The sequence below is a fragment of the Xiphias gladius genome, chromosome 20 (assembly GCF_016859285.1).
Source record: "Xiphias gladius isolate SHS-SW01 ecotype Sanya breed wild chromosome 20, ASM1685928v1, whole genome shotgun sequence".
Lineage (NCBI taxonomy): Eukaryota > Metazoa > Chordata > Actinopteri > Istiophoriformes > Xiphiidae > Xiphias > Xiphias gladius.
Genome location: NC_053419.1, coordinates 21,470,470 through 21,496,825, shown reverse-complemented (window position 1 = coordinate 21,496,825; position 26,356 = coordinate 21,470,470). Strand labels below are relative to the sequence as shown.

Genomic DNA, 26,356 nt, shown 5'->3' with positions numbered 1-26,356 from the left:
ACGTGGAGACAGATGTTTAACATGTACCCACAGGGGGAGGTTCTGCGTAGACGGGGCACCATATATTTTCTAACTCACTGTCTGGGTAGGGCTGGGTGTTGTTTGGAATGTTTTCGATTCTTGTGCCGACACAATATCTGAGTATTAGTACAAAAACCAAAGCGACAATTGCTTCAACACCTTACTTTGGGAAATATTAATGTGCTTTTCTGTAAACCTCTTTTCTTATTTAAACAAAAGGGGGCAAAGTTCTCAAGCAGCCATTCAAGAACTTCATCTAAAAAAAACTAAAATCAGCCACAAATTTAGATCAGGAACTTTCTGGACGAAGAATAAGTCAAGCAGGGTAACAATCTGAACCAAGTTTTATTGCTAAACTACATAAAATCTCTACAGCACATCTTCAATGACAACCTCAACATCTCATTCATATTTTTGACACCGATCCATTTATGTAATAAGACAGCTGAGGTCAACAGACAGATAAATTTCCCCAGCGAGGTCACCTCACACCACTTTCATCCACTATAATCTTGTCAACAGTGGTTTTAGTTCACCGTATCTTGGTGAGGGGAGTGTTATCTCTTCAGCATATTTGCTAATTTATGAACTTTCTGGGGAGTACTGCTGGAGCATAAACACACGGTTGTGTTGAAGGTGAGGAAATCCCAACGCTGAGCTGCATGGGAAGCAAGACGGGAGCGTGGGAAAGAAAGACGGAGGGAAAAGGAATTACGGTGTAGTTTACGGAGTGTTGAACAGATCCCACGGCTCGTGGTCAGCAGGGAGTACACCTGCGAGAGGTGTGGAGCTGACACGTCAGCCGCAAAGTCACCGAGGACTTGTAACAGCTCCAACTGAAAGCAAAAGTTGGAGGAGCCGTAGGGAAATATGAAGGGGAAAAGAAAACAATTTCACCTATCCCCAGAGTCTTTTTTATTCCAAATACATAATATAAACACAGCATAGCAGTGCACACATGAACACATGTGGACCTGGGCGCACAAAACATGCAACCTCTATTTGATCTGAGTGTGAGCGGTTCACTGTTTCCCCCCTGGAAACATCTGTTTATACAATCTGACTGACTGTGTGTCAGTCTGGCCTGAGGGGTGAGGTGGCGCAGGAGTCACTCCGGTAGGAGGGACGGAGTAATTCAGCTTCAGCTGTGCCTTTGCAGGAGGACGGCGGAGGTCAACAATCCGTCATCTTCTCATGTTGACCAGAACATCCCCTTCGCATGGCGAGCCCACGCCACGAGGGCTCAGAGAGTGATGGAAAACAAAGACCGTCTGACACATCGCGGTCTGGCCTCAAAGTGGGTGGCCAACTGGACCGCCACAGACGAGGGGGGGGGGGGGGGGTTCCACTGGATAGCCATCTTTTGAAAAGATTGTTCTGTGCTGTTTACCACAAAATACTTTCTTTTTTGTCCCTGGTCTGAATCCATCTGTATGGCATCTCTGAGTAGTTAGAAATCAGCTCGTACCGTTTGAGATACCGAGGAACAACAAGAAGACAGTTGTTGTCCATCACAAAACAGCGATAACAACAGAGCAACAGTCACTACTGTTTGTTGTGTAAAAACCAAAACAGAAGAACCAGTCGTTGCATGACCCTCGTAACAACACACCGGGGGTTTTTTTTAGTTTGGGTATGAACATTTCTCCTTTCATAGATGCATATCGAACCAAACTGGTGTATTTTTGTACAAAATAAGGGAGATATCACATTTTTAGCCATGCTAGCGGCATGGCTCTAAGGACGGCAAGCCATAGGGACATATCCACAACGTGACAATGAGGTAATGCGAAATTTGTTTTCAATCTTCTGTTAAGTTGCTGTTGGGGAACTGACTCAACCTCTGAAGTCAGACTCTTCAGTACAATACTGGCTTGGAACAGCACTATGACACAATGATAACGTAATCTCGACAAGATTTAAGAAAAACGTTCGCTGTGAGAGACAGTCTATCTCAAGCAAAGTCTCTGCAAGTTGATAGTGAAATTAATGGAAAGAAAAGTTGCTGGACGGTAGGAACTCTAAAATCTTATGTTCCCCTTTGGAACATGGTTGGAAAAAAAGAAAAAACCGTCACAGTTTGTTGTTAGTGGGCTAAAACCACCAGTGAGTTTCTTCAATACGAATAAAGCCTGAGCCTGACTTCAGAGTTCTGGGCGTACGTGCAAACAGATGTAAGCTGAAGGAAAATGAAAAAATGCTCAATCACTAAATTTACTTTGAAAATCTGGTTTCTTCTTCAATAACGAACTGAAGAGAAATACAATGTAAGTTTTAAAAAGGAGTCTTGGTCAGGCTAATGTCGGAGATGTAGTTTTCATGCACTTGATCAATGTAAGTGCTAAAAAAAAAAAAAGAAAATATTCACCAGGGTCAAATCTCATTTTAAGAAATTAGGGGCTACATTCTTCACACCTAATTCCTCCGACTGCTGATGGACTAAGCAGCCCTGAGGAGCCCCAGCTATGCTGCTCCGTTTCCCACTGTTAGAGAACTGTAGAGTTTTAGGGGCCCTCAGGCCAAACACTGTCTCCATTGTGCTTAACCATTTCCAGCCCCACCTTAGCCCCGAAAACAGCCCCGGGGGTCCATAAAGGCAGGGGGTCGCAGGAGAAAAGTCCTTCCACTTCGGATCCCCTGCTTCTGTTTTCTAGGCCAGACTCAGGAAATCAGTGACTCTGCTGGGCTGGGTGGATGGTATTTGGCCCGCTTTTCTGGGGGGCTGAAACCATTGTTCTCACTGTGTTTTGTGGTTGGGATGAGTGCAGTTTAATCCTAACTTCCCTGTGGCTCTGACCTTCTGCTCCCAACCGAGTTTCCCACTGTAACGCAAAACAACACAAGCCCCACCCCCTCGCCCCGCAAGCTGAGACCTCGCTGGCTGCTTTATCCAAACGCCCCTGGGGGGCAGAGCCATAGCTGTTGTGGGCACTCCAGCCTTAACCTGATACTCTGCTCAAAATCAGAAGTAAGCACCGCTGAGGACCGTTGGCACCAGACTCTCTCTCTTGAGTTTCGGATAATAAAAGTCTCAAGTGGTATCATCCCCACTCTCAGGCTCTTGGCAAAACACATTAACGGCGTGTGTAGGAGGCCAGGGGATGAGCGATGGAGACAAACAAGGGGAGAAGCCGAGTGAAAAGGAGACGCTGAGGTTGGAACGAAGAGGTGGGAAGCCGAGAAATGAAGATGCGTGTTGCTATTGTCACACTGGTTTCGGGGGAGTAAAGTGAGACGTGTAAGTGCTTTCATTTGAAGACAAAGAGATGAGTGTTTAGGTGTCTTTTCTGATAAAAACCTCCCAAAAAGCTGTCCATGTCAGATCATACCACAACACTGCAGATATGGACACCACCGTCGTATCCTCCAGACACGACAGCTCAAATCTGTCTGAATTAGAGCTGACATGGCAGGATGCATGAAAACTGTCATGTCTCATATTTCCAGAATAAATGAGCAGCTACATCTTTGGATACCAGCCAAGGAGATATAGACAAACACAAGAACGTAAAGGAGGTTTTTATCCGACTTCCTGATTAAAATAAGAGTATTTGAATTTAACAGATTCAATCCAAAGATTAAGCCTCGGCATATTCCCATTGATCCTATGCAGAGCATGAAGACAAAGGAGGTTCAGGCGAAAACAAGTATGAGATAACAGGAACCGGACTGCTGACATGAAGTCTCCCTATTTTAGGAGCAAAATGACAAACGATTATTGTTTATTATCTTAGCGGGGGCTTTCCACTTTGAAATGACCTTCACAGGTGGTCTCTGCTCAATATCTCTCACTGCATTGTTTTCCTCCATATTGGAAAAACAGCCCCCGCCCTCAGCCCCCGACACCCCCAACTTCCTACTTCATCCAGATAAATATACCAGACCGATTTCAAGTGTCAGCATGGCAGACAATGAAAATACAACATGAACTTGACGCTGACACTGGGGTGACAAAAGTTTAACGAATATAAAACCTCCATGGATTAAGACTAAAAACCGTCCTTGGTTGCAGTCGGAGGTGTCCTGTCACCAGTTTTACAGCCGTCTCTAATGGTGTTTTGTTGTTTTTGTATAATTATTTCTGAGCCGCAGGGGATTTTTTTTCGTTACAATACCGCGAGTGGCCACTGGGGCAAATTAGCACTTTGTATCTCGTAATTTTATCTAGTCAAAATTTAGTGCCATAGTTTTGACTATAAAGAACATATAAAGAACAATCAGTTAAAATTAAGAAAAAAAAAATCATCCTGAGGTATTATTTATTAAGAGCTTCACACTCAAAAAACTCCACACCCCCCACAACTGTACACATGTGTATCACCCATTTAAAACAAGTGAGGAGAGGAAACAGAAAAAAAACTAAATTATAGAAACTTGGGAGGTAATAAACAGCTATTTTCAGTTTCACGGATTATTTTGTGTTCGTGTAGGAAGCAATTGCTCACAGTAAGAACTTGATTTAGGAAAAAAAAAAAAAAAAAAAAAGGTTTTTAGGGGCCTTTAAAGGATTGATGTTAGATAACACTTGCATGTAACAATAAGGGTCGTGGGAACAACTTGTATTTCCACTACTAACAGACAGGTGCCAGGAACCCCAATAATGTCATAGAGAGAAAAGCAGGAAACCATGTTTCTCTTTGTTTTGTTAGACTCCAAAAATTCACGGTTCTCCTGAGGAAAAGCTTTATACTGGAGTCACATGAGAGGAGACAAAGGGGTACAGATGAAATTTGAGGACAAATAGGCGATATGTTACGTAGACCTACACGTGTACAGAAATGACAACACCAACCTCTTGTGTGGGATCTCGCTGCGGACGCAGAGACAACTTTCTTCAGTTAAATCCAGATGGTGTAAGAGTCCCTTCCCGCTCTCCACAACCTGCAGTGACAGTACAAAGGATGCAACGATGAGTCCAAATCACAAAACCATACCATCTCCAGAGAGCAGCGAGAGTTCAGTCATTGTTGGCTCTCCAACAAAAATAAGCATCGTTTTCTCTTTGCTCGCTGGTATTTTCCATGTAAACCTGAGACCGAGGAGCAACTGCACCTGGAGAAACTTTTAAACTGTTTCACATGTTCATAAAAAAGAGGAAAAAAGACAGACGCTGATGTCTGCATCCCTCATTTGACATGACGTGGGTCCCTGTGGCAAAAGTTGCATAATCTTTAGCACAACAAAAAACATTGTATGTGTTTTATGTAATCCAACCAGGTCACTAAGTGGAATAAGTCATAAATCCTGTGTGAAAAGTTTCCCACATCCTACTTTTAACTCTGAAATCAACACAGGCCTTCTTATATTACGATATAAGTTCAGCTGGTTAATAAATAACTTTAAACTAACGTGAACTCAAAGCTTTATGTACAATACAATGCAAACTAACTTCAGCCTGATATCTGATGGGCAGCCCTGCTTGTGCTCCTCTGGTTGTGCTGGGGATGTGTTTCCTCACATATCCCTACCTGACTGTGGCTGACTGAGCTGATTTGCTTTTACTTATTCCAACTTGTTAAAAACTCAAGAGGCAAAAGGGTTTTTCCCAACATTTTGACATCACCATAAAGTGAAAATACAATGTGATTAATAAGTCACCGCCATCGCCTAGTCAAGTCTGGGAAATCTGAGCGCCTCTTATCTCGGGATCGAACTTAGTGACGGGATGATGGTCCAAACAGTAGCTACGCTCATCAAATATGTGGCATTTATTGTGTGATATAGCTCCTCTGTTCGTTTCCCCTGAAGAATAAAGCTTCACAAGCCAACATTTTTGTATTGGAGATGGATCAAATCACTAAATGTAATGTGACAGGAGTCGCAGAGAATTATCACCTGACTCTGCAGTTCCCCTCAGCTTTACAGAGCGTTTTAGCATCTTTCGGCACATTGTTTTGGTTTTGCGACCTGCTACTTTAATGTTTTGGTTCTCTCTCATCATTTCCAGCCATATAATAAAACATCAATTATCGTCACTTTATCCCATAAAAAAGGCATAATCATTTTTTCTGATGTTACTGGAGCTGATTTTTTTTCATGCAAGGCGGCCTGACTTTGCTATAAACCCTGTAATAACACTTAGAGTGGAATGTGTAACTCATTACTCCTACTTTGATACTGAGGAAAACTTTAAAAAGTTATTAGGATTGCTTTTTTTTTTTCTCTCTCTTTTTTGGTTTCCACACAGGTTTTATGGGTGTTTATTCAGGACAGCCAAAAAAGATAATGACATCCTACAAAAATGTAAGTCTTTCTGAATCTAACAAGACTGGGTCAAAACCTAGCATGTGGCTGGACTCGCCCTTTATCTGTTTGCTCCCCTCCTACTGTCTGTGCTCACATATGCAGGATTTTAATACAGCCGGACTCCTAATAAAGCTGTTCTCATTTACATGTTTCTTTGTTTCTGCACCACTAAAATTCTGATTATATAACCACCACATTGTCTAACATATATAAATAGATATATCATGTGGCAAGACACCAATTATTCCTTTAGAACTAATCAGTAAAAACTCAATAGGACCACTGACAGTCATCAAACATCTTACTGCTGTCAGCAGCAGATTCAGCTCACTCTGCCTGCTTTATACCGGAGCCACACATACGTCAGGCTGTAGATAATTAACCGATGGCTGACTCTCCTCCCTTTTGCTCGGCACCACTGAGGCCCTTTAATGGATACTGTCCAGAGAGAGCAGCGCTCGGCTCGGCTAACAGTCAGGTCAATAATCTGAAGGCAGCAGTCAAGACATTAACTGGATTGCAGAACGCTACGCGGTACCACTACCGTGAGCTGAACGGGCCGGATTAGAGGGAGATGACTGGTGGCTAGTCACAGATCATGGTTAGTTATATCTCAAAAAGAAGCGAAAGGTGGAGTTTTGTGCGGGTACATGAATGACATGTCACAGTGAAGGACATTTCTATGGCAACATATGACAGACAGTGCACTAAATCTATCAGTGGACTCCTCTGAGTGATCACTACAACCTCCTCAGGGACCCTCACACACACACACATGCACACACACACACAAGGATGGGTTTCCATTTTGGTTCCGTTTCCAAGTTGGTGACACATCCCTTATCGAATCTTTCATTCACAGTCTCTCTCAGATGGTCTGCGGAAAAAATTAAAAAATAAAAATAAAAGGTGATTTATAAACTCTAAGGCTTAATACTGGATTTTATTTTGATGTGACTGCCAACAGTGGTGCATTTGAAGCCACTCTTATAACAGTTTGTTGCTATGTCCGTGGTCCTTTTCACAGATCTCGGACTCTGAATTATAAGTCGGAGGCTGATGTGAACGGTTTTTCCCACCTGTCTGCTCATAGTTACAGTTTAACCTACATGACGGGAACGCAGCATAATTCAGCAACACAAACAGCAGCAGTTCTTAACTGGAATTAGATTGCTTTTTTTGTTTTTGTCTGCAACAGTATACACATCTGCTCTGTAATTCACTTGTCCTGTATTTTCCTTTGAGAAAAAAAATAAAAAAAATAAAAATCAGAAACCATAAAGGAGAAATTTATATTTATAATTTTTTGGTTTCATGGCGGCGAGGTGTGGACAAAAAGGCCTTGAGTTCCGTGTCGAAACACCAGCTGTATGCTTTGTTTTCATGTAAAGTGATGCTCTGATAAGGAAATTTAACATAATCAAATAAGGTACAATCAACTTAGGCATCAAGTTTATGAACAGTGGAAAAACAAGCAGTATTTCGCCACAAAAACTCTGGTATGAGCTTGAAATAATACAGTTCCCACAGGCGCCTCCCTGGGATCACTGTGACTTCCATACACTAATAAACAACACACCAACCGTAGAGCACGCCTGCAAATCAAGGTTCTTTCATTGAGTTAAGTTTTCGTACTTTTGGGTTGTCTTTTGGATTTGTTGGCCTTGCCATCAATAATCATGCATCGTGACGAGCAGCAAGAGCAGCATCACATCTAGCACCATGAAAACTTAAAAAATAAACAGAAATTCCTGCTTATTAAGCTTTTCAATCAACACAGTACGCAACAGTGTAGTCAGAATCTGCACACTTGCGTACTCCATTAAATGACATATTCGGTAACTCAAAGCAATACGAACTTTCGAATATAGAAACCAATGAATAATTTAGCGTGGCTCAATTAGTATATGAAACTTTTCTGGCGCCACAGAAAATAACAGAAATCATTTGCAATGCCAAATAAAAATTTTACAGCCTTTACCATGAGTTTATTTACTGTTTATACCGATGGACTCGCTCCACTTGCCAAGGGTGCACTAGAGAAAGTCTGTAAGTGGAACCAGAACCTCCGGGTTCTGCTGCAGAAGCGAGAAAACCTTGTAACTATGATAAGAAGTTATAATCCAGCTGTAGAACAGAGCCTGTCTCCGCAGCATGTTGCGTGGCTCGTTTCATTTAATTAGATAACGACAGGAGTTTTTTTTTTTAAAAGAAAATTTAATATCGTTGTTTCGTCACGAATTGGACTCTCGACGTGGGAAAACTGCTATCAGGGGTAACCAGGGGTGATTGGGTAAAACTTTCAAACGACATCTTATTAAGAACAGTCGTCCCAACAACAAAAAGCTGCAACGTGTGAACGAGGAATCATAATATCATGGTACAGTAGGTCCTCCTGCTCACTGTCAGCAGATTGAGTCGAGTTCTGTCCTTGCATAAATCTCAGCAGTGTAAATTCTCGTTGGGCATTTTCCAATTAGAGAAGTGGATAACACACAAGTTGCCACAGCCCAGGGGATTTTCCCCCAAGCATAACAATCCAGCAACTGTTTTTGGGGCTTTAAAGCAATGCCAAAAAATGGCCCACCGTGCATTAAACTTGGGATTACCACTTAGTTAAGGTTGCGTTGGATGCTGGTGTTCAGCTGTTGAACCTTTCCACAGCTGGGGCAGGCTATTATGTGGGGACTGGGGGATGTCTGTAGGTACGTTCAGTGCTGCCAGGCCCACCACAAAAGGGTCTTTCTTATAGTATTTAAGGGCTTTGGGAACAGGGGGGGCTGGATGGAAAGGAAGTATGTGGGTTGTAAACTATTAAAGGAATAGTTTAACACTTGGGAAACTATGCTTATGTGCTTTCCTGCCGAGAGCTAGACGAGAAGATCGATACCACTCTCATAACTGTCAAGCATGAAGTCACAGCCAGCAGGCGGTTAGCTTAGCGAGGCTGAAACCCGGAAACAGGCGGAAACAGCTAGCCTGGCTCTGTTCGAAGGCAAAAAAAGAAAAGAAAAAAAAGAAAATTTGTCTATGCCTCCAAAGCTCACAAATTAACACATTGTATCTTGTTTGTTTAATCTGTACAAAACCCAAAGTGTAAAAACGCCAATTTGTGGATTTACTGGGGATTATGTTCCAGACTATTTCTTGGCCTGGCGCACTGGAACCTACTGGTTCCTCCTTGTTTTTATACTTCAGTTTTTTTTTAGGGATAAACAAGTGAGATATAACATGCTAATTAATGAGCTTTAGGAAAATTAGTTGGCAACTATTTTGAGAAACAATTAATCTTCAAGTCATTTTTCAAAGCAAAAACACCTTAAGGCACCTTAAGCCTCTCAAATGTGAGAATTTTCTGCTTTTATATAATAGTAAATTGAATATTTCTGGCTTTGGGCAGGTGGTCGGATAAAACTATACATTTAATGACAGATTCTGTGATGGGCATTTTTCACCGTTTCTGAAGTTTTATAGACCAAAGGACTAATAGATTACTCGAGAAAGGGTTTGGCAGATTAATTGATACTGAAAATAATTATTAGTTAGGAGCATTTCTAGCTGGCTCTGGCCAGCTAGCCTGACCAGAGCCAGGCTAGCTGTTTCCCTCTGCTTCCAGTCTTTATGCTGAGCTAAACTAACCAGCTCTTGGCTGTAGCTTCACATTTGAAATAGAGTTTGAAGGGAAAGCCACAAACTACTCTTGAACGGTTCCTCTAAATGTTCCTGCAGCTTCACGTGCAGAGGCCAAGACTGGCAAAGTGTGGATGCTGTTTAATCTAAATCAAAGGTTGCTGTCTATCAAGGCTGTGACACATCAAGCACTAATATTGTATCTGGCAGCAAAGAAAGAGAAGAAGAGGATGAATCGGACACATCTTCCGCTGCCATCTCCATATGTTTTATATTCATTTCTCCAGTCCTCGCTTCCTCTCTTCACTCTCTGGGCAGTAATGAGAAGCATGTGAGGTAGAACAGAAAGCATTCTCATTAAAATAACCAGTTTAGAAGCCCCATCCCTCAGGCTAACGTACACAACACAGGTGTTAGTGAATGGAGCTGGGCACTGGCTGCTTCCTACCACTAATCACTGTAATGCACTGCTTCTGCAAAGTGTTCAACAAGCAATTGGGAGCAATTGCTGAAGGAGTCAGTGACCAAATATTTAAGGGAGTAGTGAAGCTCTGCAAATAGAGACAGATCAGGCACAGGAAAAAAGATAAGTGATCCTCCCCCGGCTGATCGGAAAGGTCAGATACAACATGTTTATCTAAAGTGCGGCTCGAAAGTAAAAAATGGATTTGGAATTGTTAACCACACGGCAACATCCGAATCTGGTGTTTACAAAAAACACAATACATATTGTCAGTGTAAATTGGTTTATATAACCACTTTTATCTTAAGAGTGGAACTGAATGGGCATTACAGCTGCTGTCTATTCATACAATACAAAACAGATTCGACCAACAATGACTTCATCATTGCACTCATCAGCCTGTGTGTGTGTGTGTGTGTGTGTGTGTGTGTGTGTTGTCTGTGTCACTGGAACATTTTTACAGGACTAGCGAACTGTTGCTGCATCAGCACCACAGAAACCACTCAGTGGCAGCACAGTGGATTCAGTGTCATACATGTGGAACAAGAGGACTAATATTTTTCACTACTGTTAAAACAAACACAAGTGGCAGCTCAGAATGATACTCCACTTTGTCGTGTAAAATGTACTGAATGTACCAAAAGGGCTAATTATTGTTCTCGAGAATAATACGCATTGTCTGTTCCTGCTCAGCTGGGCAGCTGTATTACATTCACCCCACATTATTTTAGGAGCCAGCATTGAGACAGAGGGGCTTTGAAAGCCGTGCCAGGAGCTCTTCAAAGGGAAGAGGAAAAAGCGTTGTGTTTCTGGTGCCTGTGCAGCTTCCGCTGGGTTGGGGTGCGAGCTGCGCCTGTTGGTGACTCGGAGACTGAAACAATGCTGTTTCACTACCTCGGTGAGGATAGTCTGTGTCCAGCAGACCGTTGCCTAAGCCCGGCACCCTTTAGGTATACGCCTGTGGAGCCTTCTGTTTCTTGCACGGCACGTGCGAAGTTTACCGTGGCAACGGTGGCAGATTCACCGTGGAAACCTTACCTTTTTAAACAATGCATCCCTGATTTCAGGCTGCGGCAAACGAAAGCAGATTTCTCATTTCTGGGTGGCCACATGAAAAGACAACTCTCATCTGCTGATTAAGCTAACATTAACTCCATGAGTTGTTTGAAAATGCTGTCACGGCTGGCTTTTTAATATTTCCAGCTGCTTCGTTTCGAAAAGAGAACCTTGTAAACTGTGCCTTGAATAGTCACTGGGTGGCTACGTATGTATCACCGCCAAAACGCTCAGGCTGTGATGTTAGCATCTTCACCAGTTGAAGAGACCTGTACGTAAAGAAGCATTGCTCTCGTATTGCAGCGTAAACCTAGTCAGTCCCGGCGTTATAAGTCAAAATGAAAGAGCAGACTGTAGATTTCAATCTAACATTACTGTGTTTGGGCTGTTTGGCTTACATACTTTTTGTATTTTCAGACAGTATGTTTTCAGTTTAACATTACAGGAGAGAGGGCTTTGATGATGAGGACTAACTGATGTTTTTGGCAAACATAATGGGAACGCTGGCCTGGGTTGCTGGAGTGTAAATTTTCCTAAATCCAATAAAGAGCTTGACAGGGCCGTGAACGTTGAAGCCTAACCTCTCATAGCATCCACATTCACCCAGTGGGGAAAGTCTACATGGTGAATTTGCTACTCGTGAACCAGCCTTTTTTTTTTTTTTTTTTAACGTAACCTGTAACCACACAAATACTCGGCCAAGGAAGTAACCCTCGATTACTACTGTAGGTAGTAAGCTACAGTTTAGGAAACCATTGATGTGCATGCTGAACACCAGACTGTCAATTTACATTTGAGCAGAAGATTCAAAGACACAGACATATAGGGATTTTACTTTATCCCTGGGATTCTTTAAAATTATCATCTGTACATGAAAATCGACCCTCGGTGACATTATCCCCCTTTTCAGTGACGTTACACCACTAACATCCAGCTCTAGCTCATCAGTTAGCCCCTAATTCCTCTGCCACAAAAAAAAAAAAAAAAAAAAAACACACACCACTTTCCACTTCCACAAAAAAACACTTAACACCGCAGCACAAGCCGGGCTATTAAAAAAGGACTTGGTCTGTAAAGGAAAAACACAAGGTGTGCTTTACTCCCCTCAGGCGCACGCTGATTACACACTCTGCACTAATGTAAAGATTATCCACACTCTATCCAATTTCCTCTTAGGTGCGTGTGTGTGTGTGTGTGTGTGTGTGCCTGCACGATGCATACATGGATGTTTGTGTGTGTGTGTCCTGCCTGTAACCCGCAGACCGCACACAGAATGACATCACCGTGCAGTGATTAGTCTGTTAGCTCAATCTGAAACACAACAGATGGCCGCAGAGCGTCATTCAGCAAGACTGGTTTATAAATCTTATTCAAAATAAACGCAAAACAACACATACGGAATCACAGAGGAGGAAGAGATTTAAAAAAAAATAATGACCTTTAACTGACTTTTAGTTCACGTGTGTGTGCTGTTTGCTTTGATCAGGAGTGGTGAAGTCATCGCTGAGGTCTCTCTACGTGATAAAAGACAGGTGTATTAACTGCTCTCTAATGTGGATGGAAGGCTAATTTTTCTGGACTGGATGCAGGCCAAGTCTCTCCCAGACATGATGACAGACATAATGTGCAAAGGGGTTTCGCATGAGTTTACACACACAATCACTTCTTCACACACACACACACACACGCCTCTCCAGGACTGTCCATGTGCTGCAGCCTGGCTCCCGTTCGCCAAATTGCGTTATCACGTCTAAAAAGACAGAAAGGCATCATCTTTCTGTCTAGGCCTCTGAACCTGTGAACCTTCAGTGATAGAGATTCCCGTTCAGCGTCACAGGCCATTGGCTCCCTGGAATCCGTCGGTTCTGCAGTAACAAGCCCATAACGGCTTCTTTAATGCGCCTAACCATCCTGAGAGGCGGATAAGATCACGCAAGTGTTTACATAATCTGGTTAAGTGCGTGCCTGCCATTAAACTGCCCGATTTGAGCAATGTCAACACGGCAGCACTGCACCTTAAAATCAGGTGCTTTCAGCAAACACATCGCATTTACAGATGTTTTTTGTAAAAGGCCGGTTCTCAATTACATGCATAGTTTTTCAATTACCGCTAGTTGTTATTTCAAAAATGTAAATGTTATTGATTATGGATGTAGTGTGGGTAAATACACCAACAACGCAATACTGGGTTAACTTTACCCAGTAACAGTGAGAACCGACTTATTTTTTTAAATAGTATAATATACTCATACTGTTTCTCTTGTAAATGAGATTTCAATCTCAATGAGATTAGCTAACTAGATAAAGTTTACATTATACTTTATAGATAATACTATATTATTCTATAATATATTCTACACTACTGGATATTGCTGTACTCTATATACACTATATAATCTATATACTATAGATAATATAGTTGTACCATATCATGTTATGCCATATCAGCGCATTTCACCTTATATTTTCTATTCCATACTATATTTTACTGTATTATATTACACCATACTATAGTATGCTAATAAATTATACTGTTTTAATTGCAAAATACACTATATTTTTATTTACGCAAGCAAATACAGAGTATTATTACTTAATATAATAGAATATTAATTTTTAATATAACATTTTGACCTCGCTGTTACTAAACACATCACTATGTCACCTCACTGACCCAGTACTGCACTGTTAGTTTATTTATATATACTACATAATTTAACTGCTCTTTTATAGTTTCTATTTTTATTCTTTTTTTATATATTTTTATATACTTCTAAGTATTTGTTTTTTCACTTCTCTAATCATCTGTAATTATTTCTGTCCATGGTGGCTGCGACACCTGTGTTTCCCCTCTGGTGATCAATAAAGGTTTAATGCATCTTATGTTATTACTGTTGATCAAAACAACTCCTTGTCTTGTCCTGTCTTTTCTATTGATTGGTACTGGGGGTAAAGTTAACCCATTACTGTGTTGGTGCTACATCGGCGCGGATTTTTAGTGTGTACGACGGGAGTGAATGGAATTGTGTTTGCGGAGCACTGAAAAGTGACATTTAAAAAAAAAAAAATCAATAGGAATGTTTCTTTCCAGAAAGAGTGTCCGTGTTACTTAGTCCACAAAACACACTGTCAGCAGTTTTCATAGGGACTATTTGTTTAGGGGAAAGAAGTTCCAGTGAAACCTGCCGACTGGGAGGTCCATGGATTATCCAGGGAAACTGTGACATTGTTTCTGGAAAGACTTTTCAATGTGGGTTTTCGACTGTGTGAGCACCATAAACAAACTCTCATTCACCTTCATTGTACTGAGGAGAGGGCAGAAATCTCAGAGATAATATACTTATAATAGATAAAGCCAACATTGGCTGCATTGCTAGATTCCACAAACAGTAAGTGAGGAAAAATGTGTTTTGGTTTTTTTTTGTGGCAGGGGGTTTCTGTCATTTGGGTGAAATGCCCCTTTAAAATCTGCTGTCCTAAAAACAACACATAAATCTTACGTTCTATTCTTTTTGTCCTTAGTTTAATGATGGTTTGGCTCACAATAAAATGGTGAGCACCAGATGTTTTCCAATCTGATTTGCCGGATTAGTATCAGCGCTGATTTAAGGACATCGTAAATCAGCCAGACATGAATAATGGATTTTAATTTCATTTTTTTTTTTGTCAACGTAATTAAAATTTGAAGTGTTTCTGCTATAAGTTACATTCATGCAGTCATGGTGGGCACGTTACCTCATACACAAACATTCCCATCAGCTCCAAGCCTTGAGGTGTACAGATTTTTTAAATTAGGGAAAAAGAGAGCACTGGTGTTGGATCAGCATCTGGTCTCAGCAAATGCCATGAGTTGAAATTATTATCAGGGGAGAGAAAAAAAAAAAAAGAAAAAGACAGTCACACACATAAAGTCACAGGCAGTTGTCTTAACACCTGAGGGAAACAAACGGACGTCGGAAGTGTGTGTTAAAGGTTTGTCACATGTCTATTGTATGTCCGCGTTTTGGAAAAGCTCCATTTTCCTTTACTAATAGAGAGCTGAGGTCGTCCCGTCACGTCTGGGCTAGCCTCCATTCCATTAGCTTCAGTAACTCAAACGCAAAATCGGAAAAACTACAGCTCCCACGGAATAAAATCACAAGCATGGCAGCGTGGGTACTTATTTCATCACAAAGTGGTTTGAGCCGTAAAACTCGCCAGCCCTCTCTTCTAAATTCATTCTCTCAACCCACTAGTGTAACCTCTGCTGTCTAGAAAGCACCGCGAACATCTAGGGTTTATCGGATATGGTGTTCGATAAGGGACGCTAAAAACACAAGTATCGAATAAACAACATTAATCAGATTGTTGGATTGTTTTAAGATTTAAACGCCATCAAGTGAGACACTTGACATACTGTTGAGAAACGCTCTGATCCAAGGCCGGATTTTTTAGCTGTTATCAATGTTTGAACTCTTAATGGGATTTTGAATGTGGTTTTCTTACACCTTTCGACTCTCTATGTGTGTGACAAGGTATTTTCAAATGTATCCACCCCGGAGACCGTTTACCAAAAGCTCTCGTACTGTGGATAGAAAGCCAAAGCAGTTGCCAAATCCCCATTAGTATGCGTATTATCTTCTTATATATCTTCTTATAGTCTTATATTACATAAATTGACTGTAACTCGCCAGTGTAAATGTTTAGGTAAGCTGACGGATGGATAGATGAATGGACGGAGGTCAGGGGCGGCTATCAACAAAAGATGATCACTGGGGCAGCTAGAGGAGTCATCTAAGGGAAGGAAGCGAGCCGCTGGAGGTTTGGAAAAAAGAGGAATGAGGGGGAGAATGAGACAGTCAGGGTGCTAAGGCAGCTCCAGACGCCTACCCCTGGGAGATGGATCACAGATGTCTGACCCAGGGCTGCTCCAGTTAATTGTGAAACAACAGCCTTACCTCTCTTTGTTTTTGTCTCCAGTTTTCTGCTCTTTGCTGTCTTCTCTGGCTGTCTCTTAATCACTCTCGGCCTTGTTTTCCTTTTATGCCCGTTTTCTGTCTCCCTCCACTATTATTACTGCCCTCCATGACTCACTTTTCTCGTGCCTGTATTTACTCTCCCTCTCCATGCAGCGAGAGACTCCCGGCCGTCTTCAGATGGCAAACACCACTTTGCCGCGCAGGGCCGTCCCAAATAACAACAGCAAACAAAGAAATGCCTCATTCCCTGCATTCTGGGGTTTTTTTTTTTTTTTCCCAAAGCAAGTATGCGTGTTTTGTAAAGGTTTTGGATGAGTCAAAGCAAAGGCCAATAAAAAGAATGACGGTTGGAAAAAAAAAAATGAAACAGTAGCACTGTTTTTCAACAGTGAAACACTGACTGCAGCAGAAACTCCACAACAACAGTGAACTATTGTTGCAAAGATGCTTTCCTGGCAAAAACAAAACAGCTTTGGACAGCGGAGATGTTATAACTTAGGAGAGAGGGGAAGGCGTCTCTTCAGCTGAACCTGAAACTGTGTCTGAGTTTATTGTTACCCGAGCCACGTTGGTGCTGATCACACCTGAGATTGACTCAAATAGGAAGTGGTTGGCAAAGTCCGGTTAAATTCAATTAAACCTATTCATATCAGCTCGGTGTACCGGCTGGACTTTTGGGATGTAGTCTGATCTGGTTTAAAGTCATGGCCTTGTGTATAAAATCTCTTAATTCACGCATAAACCACTGGGGGGGGGGGGGGACATATCGCAATAGGCAAATCTTGCGACTTTTGTACTGAGGCTTGTGTGCATGTCTGTGTGGTCCCACTGGTGCTGTAACATTATCCCTGCCCAGTCTAGCTGAGCAGTCACCCTCACCTGGAGAATCCTCTCGCTACAAATCAATTCACAGCTGCACAGGCCATTGGGTGAATCTGGGTGACAAGGGCCTCTCAGTGACAGAGTTAAGATTAAATGGAGATAGCCACTCAGAGTTTGCCAGGGTTTTACACAAGCGTTTTATACTAAACCACCAGAAGCGTTTTCACTAAACCCCTTCCCCAAACGGAGACATTTTAAGCTTTTCCAAAACCTACAAAAACATCCGGTTTGAAAATATGAACAAATAAAGCCTTTATCTTGCTTGTCCAAGTAAGCTCGGGAGTCAAACAGGGTTATGTTAACATATTAACAGTCTGATCTTACATTTTTCCTTGTAATACCAGGACTAACTAGCTCTACACTGCAAAACAAGAGCATTTCTGTGACTTTATTTAACCTACGTGTCTTCTACGTGGATCGTCAGCGGCTGAGGGTGCAGACCTTCTTGCCCGGGGACCCGTTAGCTTTAACCGCGGTCTTTTCAAGACATAATTTATGTCGCTATCGAGAGAATATTTTAGAATCAATTTCACAAGATTCTCGTTTTTAAATGTCTCAGCTGGAGACTTTTAGAAATCAGCAGGCGACAGCGTCTTCGACCAACTCGCGGAGTTAACGTTAGCTTAACTAGCTAGCTAGCTACAGTTGATCAAATCTGACAGCGACAGTTGACATTTTAGCCAAAAAAATCAACAGTTACCAGCTAGAAAGGAGAAGCCTGCTTTTTCCTACCTCTGTCTGAAATCAAGATCCATTGTTTTAAAAACTCCTCAGAAATTTAAGTGATAAATCCCTGTTCAAATTTAGCTGATATTTACTCATGTACTGTACTTAACTGCAAATTCGAGGTACTTGTACTTTACTTGAGTATTTTTTTTTCTTGCTATTTTATATTTATATATTCAGGAAATGTTGCATTTTTTGCGCCTGACCCTGCTGAGGCGAAAAATGCCCTAACTCGCAATGTTAAAGAAAGTGACAAAGAAAAAAAGAAAAGAAAAAAAAAATTCCTGGGTCCTCCCCTTTAACCAGATCCGCACAAAAATTGAATGGGTTCTGCCCTGGCCCACGCCCCATCCCTCCACCAAGTTTGGTCCAAATCAGTCCAGTGCTTTTTGCCTAATCCTGCTGACAAATAAACAAACAAACCTCCTTTGCGGAGGTTATAAATGACACGGTCTCATATGAAACAGCTCTACCTCAACCAACTACAACAACAAAATACTACTGACACATTACTTACACCAATGATTAATAATGATCTAATGATATAATATATAAAAGTGTAACAATTACAACTGCCACTTTTTCTCTGTAGAGTACATTTTCCTGATTATAATCTCATACTTAAATAAAATTTTCAATGCCAAACTTTTACTCGGAATGGATTATTTTTACAGTGTGGTACTGGTACTTTTATTTAACTAAAAGGGTCTGACTACTTCTTCCACCTCAGGTTAGCATTGTGGACTGCTTACGTAATGTGTGAAAACGGAAGGCTTGACAGGCAAAACAACAGTGGCTGAGGAAGCTAAGCGGTCATTTACTGTGAATTCAGCTAGTAATGTGAACGGGATAGGTCAAACCAGTGACCTGCCTTATATTTAGAATGAGTCACCTTCGTGAAAACTAGGTCTGCCAAAGCAGGAAGTAGACAAGGACAGAGAAAACATTATAGCTGTTGGGCCTGCTGCGCTCCGGCTACTTTGGCTGCAGCGGTGATAATGACCGGTGACAGTCTGCCAGTCCAAACCAAAATAGGGTTTCCATGGTGCTGGTGAAACCAGAACCCAAACACAGGGAATCACATCTCTGGTTGTGAGTAATGTGGGCTCCCAGCAGCTGGGGGACTTCTCAGCTGTGTGAGTTGGGCTGAGATTTAGCAGCAAACGCGAGTGAAAGTGAAAGGACTCTTGTCCAGCTTGACCAGTATGAGGCTAATCAGGGATTTTTCTGAATGAATGGAACGATACGCAAAATGAACGAACAAGTGGATAAACTGCAGTGACCTGATCAAAATTCCCCACAGGAGGAGGATGGACTTGGTGAGCAGACTGATTACAGACACTAGAAAGAATACATGTAGAAACATACAGAAGTTATAATCAGTTGCTGTAATATGGAGTGGAAAATGTGGGGGAAAAAATGTCTGTATATACCTAATCTACATGACAGAAGGCAGAATAAGACGTTAAGAGATGTAAGATGTAAGCAGCTCCCCAGCTGAGCTCTTCACGTCAGCTCGCTCCACTTTTCATGACCTGTTTTTAACTAGTGCTGAAGCGATCAGGATCAGTTTGAAACGCCAAATATTTGCTGCTTCCAGCTTCTTAAACGCGGAGATTCACTGTTTTTTTCTGTTTTATGTCACTGTAAATTAAAACCGCATTTGGTTTTGGACTGCTCTGTGGACAAAATAAGCTATCTGAACCTCTTATTTTGACATTTTTGAGTGTGTACAGATTTAACAAACGAGATGTGACTTCTTAATTTCAGAAACTTTGGCGATTCTGGTGGAAGGTTTGTTTTACTTTTACCTTTAAAACAGCAAACTGCTTGCTGCCTCACGCTTCATAATTAGCTTACAGTCTCAAGAGTGGTAAATGAATAAGCCCATGAAATAAACAGATTAAATTAAGGAAATAATCATCAGTTGCAGCCCTTCTTTGAGTTGGTAATAAATCTCTCTCTTTGTACACATTGTTTTCTCTCTCTGACATGAACTAGGAACCAAAAGTAACATGAAAGCAAACTATGACTTTCAGCTCTGACACAAACACAATGTGTTATCTAGTGTAATCTCGTTCATGCGGTTTAAAGCCTTTTCCATGACCTAAGCCAAACTGAACATATGATACCGCCTTATCACACAGTGTGCCTTTTGTGGTAGGTCATAATCTTTCATCATTAGCATGCAGCTGTGAGGGCCGAGTCCCAGAGAGCCTCTGGGTTCCAGCTTAATCAATATTCAAACGTGTCTGATACAACATTTGCCAGTGAGGAGAAAGGCTGGCTGACAGGGATGTAAACACGAGATGCAGCGCTGACCGAGAGACATAAACTCAAGTTAATGCTGAACACAACAAGCAGAGATTAATGAGCCTGCAGTTGCTCAGGGACTAGATAAAGCGCTGGAGGCCTTGCAGCTGCATAACCCACCGTCTGTCTGCCGTGCATTCCCCCGAGACTGACCCCCAGCTCGCCACAAAGGAACAAAACCCACTGCAGATTCTTTCTCCTCATTTCACCCGACAGGAGGGTCCTAGACTGCCCCCCCCCGTCCCGGCCTCCACAAGTCATTCTCTTCTTTGGATGCCTCTTTCTTTCTAAGGGAGGGTATGTTCCACACAAGCCTACAGTCAGCCCTCTATTGATAGAGTGGACAAGTGTAGGGTGAGGCCTTTGTTATTGCCAGGACCCCACCCTGCTGGTTTCCCAGTAAACAGCAGGCTGGAGAGCTGTTGGAGGAAGATGTACCCCCAGGAGAGGCTCATCTCCGGGAGCCACGGGGTGGGCCCCCAGGATGGAGAGGGAAAAAAAAAAAAAAAAAAAAAAAGAGTGACCAGGCAAACGAAGAATAGCAGGGGGAGAGCAGAGAGAAGGGTGATTAGCTCCAGCGCTGCCTAATCTAATCAGCATGCATGACTGCCCCACAGTGTAGCATGGAGGGGAGGGAGGGGAGGGGACGTAGAGGCCGAGAAAGTTTTGTCAAGTATCATTCGGAGGGCTATGCAGGGTTTGGAGAGTTGGGTCGGTTGTTTGAGAGCAAGAACAGAAACAGGAGGTCACATGGGAAAGGTCATCACGTAAAGGCTTCTGGACACTGTCACATTTCACATGGATGTGACGTGGCTCGGGCCTTGTTTTGCTCTCCGGCAAGCTGCACGACAACTCTCGACTTGCTGCAGGTGCCCATGAAAAGTCAGAAAGGTTGATCCTGAAAGCGGACGCACCGAGGTGAAGTGGTGAGGCAGACTATGGTTTTCAGGGCTCGGCAGTTAATCAAAAAAAGTACGACATTACGACTCTCTACCCAACCTAATTTCAGGAACGGGAGCACGGTAGATAAATGAGTGAATATTTAGTCCAATAACAAATTGAATTCCTTAGGCTGAAGTAAACAACGGGTCAGAGTTTGCTATGTGGGGTCACATTAGAAACGGGGTTGGCGATGTCCCACCTAGCAGTTTAAGGCAACGTAACTAGCCACAAATGTCTAGTTTAACTCTCAGACAAAATATAGTAAGATGTTTGTGAAGTGCAGCTCGGGACAAGAACAGTTGGGAAAGAGCTGGTGCAGAAAAAATAAAAGATTTTGATTTACAGCAGATGAGACACAGAGCCCCATTTTAGCTGGATTCAACTTTTTAACAAACAAACATTTAAAAGTTTGTTACATATCAATCACTCATAATTGTTGATTCTGACTGATTCACATTTTCTGTTTATTGTGGGATACAGAGCCGTCCACCGTGAAGAGGATCTCATGCACACGTTTATTTAATATGATAGTGTTTCATTAATCGTCGCCGAGCTAAATGCGTCAATCACAATATTGACCTCAGGTGATCTCGCCCCGCCCTCCTGAGGCTGCCCCCCCCCCCCGCATTCGAAATTCAAACTACTGTTTGAAAGTGGGGGGAAATGTGATATTTGATCTGCAATGATTCGTTCAAATTGGAAAGGAACAAACTACAAGTGCAGCGGGCCACGCACTGGTCTAGAGAGAGGAGCGTTAGTGAAAGGGCTCTGTCCACCCAGCCCACTGCATGCACTGTTGCCCTACCGGCTAACTAGGCTGCTGTTGTTCTCTTTGCGAACGGAAAATTAAGAAAAGTAGTGCGGGCCGAGCTGAGCAGATAAACCGTGACACCAGAACATCCGAGAGGTCTGGATAAAGAGTTGTGGATAGGAGAGGAGTAAGGCTGTTTGCTGACCTTGTATACGACACAGCGTGACCTCTACAATGTATTACAGGATACCGCTGGCTACGTGGCTTGGGTTCTAACTCATGTGAACTAATGACAGGTTGGTTTCAAGTGATCTGAACATGATCTTTTTTTTTTTCTTTCAAAAAGTGACATCAGACAACAGAAGAAAGTGTTCAAGAACAAAGCCTCGCGGTGGTCTCGCTCTTCCTGTGTGCCTTGCAGACCTTTCCAGAGCCGGTGAAAGAGCCCGTCTCTGAAGCATCTCTATAAAACAGAAACTAACTCAGACACACGGCTGCTTTTAATTCACTCAAGAAATACTCCTTTTAGGAGTTTGGAATGGAAAACCCTATAACGTAATGTGACCCAGTTAAGCTTGGTCTCAATTTTAAGTATGTCTTCCTCACATTACGTCAACTTTATAGCCAAATAAACAATCTTACCGTAACAAGACACGTATTAAAAAAAAAAAAAAAAACCTTTGCGATGTGTTGGTTTCATTAGAGCCCTTCCTGGATGCTCCTGTTTAAAAGTTTTATTGACCGCGCTCGCTGAGAGACAAAAGAATACCGTGGGGTGAGATAGTGACCCAAAAAAAACAAACCAAAAAAAAAAGCGCCGATTGCCAAAAACAGATGTTGCTGTCGTATGCACAAGTGCACCAGTTACAGTAGTGTGAAGAAATATGGTGCAAATAAACCAGCCTTGTTATCAGGGCCAGAGCGGGGCTTTGCTGTAACATGCTGTTTTTCCAGATTTCGGTCCCAGCCGGCCGGAGTCATCTGGTTCAACCTCTGACACAGGAGCAGCCGCTCAAATTAGTGGATTTCACACTTTGGTCATGGGGAGACTAAGGCCCTGGCTTTGGTTTCAAGCACACGCTGATAGTGCCCAGGTCTGATTTCCATCAGCAGACCTCTCAGCGATATTTACACTCAGAGACGCATAAAAGTAAGTGTTCGTTTCGGATCCAAATGCACGGAGAAGATGTAGCTCACATCCTCCACTTCTTAGTCCTCATTCCGGGAGAAATATACTGACCAACCCCATAAACTGTAGCCAGGATCCTGGAATCATGACATGAGCACTGCCATTAAAGCCCAGAGAGGCAGCTGATGTGGTCTGCATGAATGGGTTAGCAGTTAAACTTTTGTTTTATTTATTTTTTTACAGAAGTAAAAGTATTGCCAGCTGCATCATCTGCACCGGACAAAAAGCGAGGCTGGTAATATTTTTTCCATGCTTTGAAAGTTTACCAACCATTCTGTTTAGGGAGAGGAGAGGAGAGAGAGAAAAAAAAAAAAAACATTAAAGGAGTTTTCCAAAGCATCTGCGCTGCCAGGCTGCCAAGGGAGAGAAACTCAAGTATTTTTGCTTTTCTTGTGGCCTAAAAGGAGGAAAGGAACGATCTGCAGGGTCGTGATGAATGAAGGCCAGGCTTTTTTTTTTTTTTTTCTCTCAAACACGGAGCCCTGAGGGACCATGTGCACTGGAACATAAGCTCAAACCACTGGCAATCCCTGACAGCGGAGTCCAACCAACCGCCATCTTTAATGCTACTCACTCATTCACCGATGACATGAGCATCATTAAACATCTGAAGCTCAGTTGCACGCCTCTAAGAAAAGAGAAATTACAAAGAAATGGCTCAAGCTAATTACCGAACACGGACTCGTGGCCGAAACCAAGCAGTGCCGTCACTGCTGCAACTGCGCTGCCGGTCATAAAGTGACAACGATACATTGACCTACAGCAATTTAGCACATTCAAATCTACTATGTTAAACTTCAAAAAGCTATACTGACATCTACAGTGTTAATTTACGGACAGAGAGAGCAAAAGCCACATGGGAAAAGACAGATCATACGGCTCTGATCTTTCCAACCGCAATGAATCAGGGACTGAGGTTTGGTGGTGGTACATCTCTCATGAACACTGTGTCTATTAAAACGCCGGAATAAAGAGCATCACACGTGTGAAGAAAAAAAAAAAAAGAAAAAAATCAGCTGATTGTTGGGAGAGACATTCAGAACAAGCAAAGTAGGGCTTTCCTCAAATACATGGCACCGCCCCTGACTCTGGTTACACAGTGGTCCAGAGACTTCGTAGGTAAAAAGGTCTCTGCCCTCAGGAGACCTGTCTCTTTCACCCACAAACACCGGTTTACAGGTGGGACCAGTTCTCGGGTTCACTGTTGAAACACAACACGAAAAACAAGACCAGAATCTGTGTCGCGCTTTGTCAAGACCGCTGACGGACCTTCGCTTACCGACAATGGCAGAGCAACCTTAGAGCCACCAATATATCCAACTGGCTCACACGATAAATCAGCAGGTGTTCGGGGTTAATGATGCTTTTGATGGAGCTTTTTTTTTTTTTAAATGGAGAATTGAAACTCGGTTGCATGAGGAGCTAAGAAAATGACTCAGTTATTCGACTGCCAAAAACCCCTTTGAGCCTGTCACAAGAAAAAAAAAAAAAAACAAAACACTACCTTGTTCCAGATTCTCGGTTGTGAGGGTTTGTTGCTTTACTTTGTCTTATTTGATCGAAAGCTGAATATCTTTGGGTTCTGGAGCGTTTGCGGCACAACATTGACCTGAGCTCTGGGAAACTGCGTCGGGCTTTTCTCACCCCTTTCTGCCAATTTACAGACAAACGAGAGACTTAACGTTTCAGATGAGGGCCTGTTCCACCTTTAATAAGACTTTTACTGGGTAACAATTGACAGAGCAAAGGACAAATGGATCAATGAAAGAAACAAAATGGGTTTATGGGTTGAATTTTGCATTCAACAGGGGCTACAACCACTGCTTATTGTCCTTGGAGCTGAAGATCAAGTTGTTTTGAGAATCATTCATTTTAAGTCATTTTTGTGTAGAAATCCAAACATTTCCCCGTTTAAGCTTCTCAAATGTGAAAACTTGGTGCCTCTACCATGAAATGAAACCGACTGCTCCTTTGACAAAGGCCGTCTTTTGACGACTCGGGTCCGACTGAGGAGAAAACCCAGTGCCATCCTCGCACGCATCTGTTCTGTCGCACCATGTGCATTGTCCCGCTTGGTAACGCATGAGGGTCGCAATGTGCCGCGTTGCCTGGCAAAGCATCGCCCTGCTCGGCTTTCCTGCCACGAGTTTTCCGACCGAGCTCTGGGAGAAAGTGCCACAGCTAGAGAAGTGGAGGACGTTTGGTGGAAATCACAATATCTGTGTCTGACTTTGTCCATCGAGGACTTGTCTCGTAGCCGGATAATCTCTCTGTACTAGGAGGTGTTTGTTTGTGTTTTTTTGTTTGTTTGTTTTTTGAAAACAGCTGTTCTCTCCTGTATCCCCGGTTGTTTTAAGTGCCCCCGCTACTTACGTGTAACTGCTGGCTGTGCGATTTTGAAGCGACGCCTCTGAAATCCAGCAAGTTGAGGGATCTTGCCTGTGCCTTCCCCGAGGTTTGTTGCAGTTCAGGTCGGGCTGTCGGACTCGATCCTGACTCGATGGGGCTTGTTTGTTTTTCCTCCTTCTTCTTCTTCTTCTTTTCCCTCCTCAGTGTCCCTTCTTCATCCTCCACGTTTTCTCCGGGACCGCAGAAGAATGAATGGCTGGCTCCGTCCCCTCTCTCTCTTGCCCAGGCAGACTACTGTTGGGATGGGAGTGACTGCTCCGGTAGCTCCCTCCCCCATCCACCAATCGCTCCTTCTCTGCGACTCGCACTGCACTCGTGGTAATGAACGATCTATCCAGCGGCAACACCGTAGGTGATCGAATGCAACGCGAGCGACCGCCGCTGCATCGTCGGAGGCCGTGAAACGTGCAGCGGTGGAAGGGAAATTGAAGTGGAATCTCTGCGGTACTTGCACTGGAGGATTCGGGGTTGTTGCCCCTTCACACAGCCTGCTACATTTCGGAAGGATGCATAATAATAATGCATTATTATAGATTAAACTACCCAGCAGTATAGTCATTATAATTAGCTCCATTTTGGCCAGTCACAACAGGGAAAGGCTGCTTACACATGCATCCAAATTTTAAATAAATCCTGCATTTAATAATACACTCCTACAATAGGGTCCATTTTTCCATGTAATGAGGAGTTTTACTTTTCATACTTTGCCGATTATATCTCTGTACTTTTGCTTCTGCCGAAATTTTGAATGCACAACTTTTACTCACCGA

General features: G+C 42.7%; 1 protein-coding gene across 1 annotated transcript in view; it reads right to left on the bottom strand.

Annotated features, from left to right (window-relative positions):
* The window catches only part of lhfpl2a (LHFPL tetraspan subfamily member 2a), a 45,332-nt gene extending 19,318 nt beyond the window's left edge, over nucleotides 1-26,014 (bottom strand). Inside the window, exons 1-2 of the mRNA XM_040156889.1 lie at nucleotides 25,551-26,014; nucleotides 4,814-4,902 (exon numbers count right to left, since the gene is read on the bottom strand). The gene's annotated coding sequence lies outside the window, so the exon portion shown is untranslated. The remainder of the gene's footprint in view (nucleotides 1-4,813; nucleotides 4,903-25,550) is intronic.
* Between the last annotated feature and the right edge of the window lie 342 nt (nucleotides 26,015-26,356).